Source organism: Oratosquilla oratoria, chromosome 10 (genome assembly GCF_046742065.1).
Source record: "Oratosquilla oratoria isolate Oo_2021 chromosome 10, ASM4674206v1, whole genome shotgun sequence".
NCBI classification, from domain to species: Eukaryota; Metazoa; Arthropoda; class Malacostraca; order Stomatopoda; family Squillidae; genus Oratosquilla; species Oratosquilla oratoria.
In genome coordinates this window covers 23,159,475-23,161,974 of record NC_134786.1, presented here as the reverse complement: position 1 = coordinate 23,161,974, position 2,500 = coordinate 23,159,475, and the positions used below count along the sequence as shown (strand labels likewise).

Below are 2,500 nucleotides of genomic sequence, written 5' to 3'. Positions count from 1 at the left end.
ATCACTTCCACCACCATTACTATACCATTACTACCACCACTTCCACCACTACCATCACCATTTCGACCACCATAACTATTGCCGCCACCACCACCATGACAACCCCCCTTGTACCCATATCATTCGCTACCACCCCATATCACTACCACCCCATCATATCGGTACCACCCCCATAGCTGGGCCAGCCAGCGTCCAAATGACACCACGGACACCCCCATGACCTCCCACGGCAGAGGCGGCGCGAGGGTGTCGGCTTCGATGTGTTGTTGTTTTGTGTTCGAAGTTCATCGACTTCGGAGTGGTAGCGATGACCGTTTTGTCCGTTAAAGAAACTGTTGTGGCTCGCCCTCTTAAGAGGTTAGGTGGAGAGAGAGAGAGAGAGAGAGAGAGAGAGAGAGAATGAGTTTTAGTATTTTGTTGTAAGTACCCAGTACTTCTATTCATGAGAACAATATCGCACTTAAAGGTGGTAAAGGAAAGATTTAAGAAGGGTGTCAGCACAATGTAAGGATGGGAGTAGTTCAAAGGGACCAATCGTTTTTGAGTGGAGACAATTTCAGTAGCACAACGGAGTGATAATAGTAGTTAAAAAAAATCAATATTCATTTGTGAATGAAGTCTAGTCTCTAGTCATGAAAGAATGCTGAGCGGCCCTGGTCCGTAGGGATGCCACTAAAGTCTCTAGGATATTGGCCACATAAAACATACAGTCAGTACAACATACACGAAGAGAGAGAGAGAGAGGGGAGTTGTATTTTGTTTGTTTATCTACACATGTTAGGCTCGGGCGGTTTTAATTTTTTCCCTTTCTTTCTTGTATCTTTTCATCTTCCCTCCATCCGTATACCAGATGCTTCTCAGTCCTGTGTTACATGTAAAAGGGTCGGCGCTACAAAGCGAAGACCCCTTGGTCGACTTAGTCAACTTGATTTATTCTATAATGATGTAGAATTGAAAGATCAACCCCTTCCTGACCCCAAAGCTGAATGAAATTTGTCTGACGTTCACCAGAAGAAAGTCTTCGAACGTGAACGGGTTGTTTGAGGCAGCCAAACCTGGCGCCGACCAGGATAAAGTGTATAAAGGCGTCATCGTAGCGTAGCGAATACCATTTCAGTAAGTTCTATTCCCATTTTTGTGGATTAATTTTTCCCAAGAATTCTCGATTGACACGAGGGTATCATTCTTCAAACTCTTACGACGAATGCCGGTGAGGGTAAGAGGGGTATAGGGGTGGGTGGGGGGATAATCAGAATGAAACTAATGGGAAGAGATAGTCATGTTGACAGTAGAACATTCTTGGAAAAAAATGTTGGCAGATAGTTTGTGGAGTGGTATTTATTCTCTGCCATATTATTGTTTATATTGGAAGGAGAGGACTATTTACTTAGGATCTGCGTATAATGACGCTCGTGAGCTCCTGGTTGTATTGAAGACTCTTTGGTTCTTGCTGTCACTGAGTCACTGAGAGCTCGGAAATCTTGGTGGTCTTGGAAAGGGAGGGTGGGGGTGGGTAGAGTGAGGGATATCAAAACAGTAGAAAACGGTTGGATAATTGATAAAAATGACAAGCGGGTCTGATATGAACGCGATTATTTCAAACGGAGCACGTTTGAGCTCCCGTTAAAGTTAATGAATGCAAAATAAACATGACCAGTAATGAGTGTGAGGGAACTGGGACGACGGAGATTCAACGCAGATGAGGGTAGATGGGGGTTAGGGGGGGAGAGGGAGGTTGGGGGTAGAGGGAAGGGGGAAGGTTGGGAGGGGGTATGCAAGGGTCAAGTTACCACCCATCCCTGACCCTTTACGACTCCCCCTCCCACCCACACCCACCCTCCACACCCATCCTCCTCCCTCCAACTACTCCTCCGCCTCCAGCGCTACCCTTCCTGCTTCTGGCAGCCGTTTCCTCACTGCAGCATTTTCTACTGACGTTGTTCATGCGTAAAGAAGACACGCAGGAGCTCGTGCATGTTCTTCTGTGTATATTTGTTCATAGAAGCTGGTGTAAGGGCGAAAGAGAAGGAATTGAGAGTGTTAATTGCGGAAATTTTGTCACAAATAGAATATTAACAAGAATGTAGATAAGCCATATAAGTTGATATTTCACTGCACGCGCGAAGACAATGAAGAAAACTTAGAGGATCTCGTCCTTCCCAGATTAGAGTATGTAAGCTACACTTGAAATCAGGGAACGGGACTTCTGAGAGTGACTACATGAATGACAAATTGTGTGTGTGTGTGTGTGTGTGTGTGTGTGTGTGTGTGTGTGTGTGTGTGTGTGTGTGTGTGTGTATGTATTTGTATATGTGTTTCACCATAATCTTGAATCACGTGTTGGTCTCGTGATCAACAGCTATTACCCTACTGGATGAGAGTTCAAGAGTGTGTGTGTATGTGTGTGCTTGTAGGCGTATCTGCCTGCCTGCCTGGTTGTGTATGAGAGGGAGATTTATTGAGTGTGAAAGGAAGTTTACACATGCCTAGTCATACACAC

At 45.3% G+C, this 2,500-nt stretch overlaps 1 protein-coding gene across 5 annotated transcripts in view; it reads left to right on the top strand.

The window, feature by feature from the left end:
* Positions 1-2,500, top strand: part of pnt (ETS transcription factor pointed) — a 729,717-nt gene that overhangs the window by 589,302 nt on the left and 137,915 nt on the right. The window lies entirely within an intron of this gene.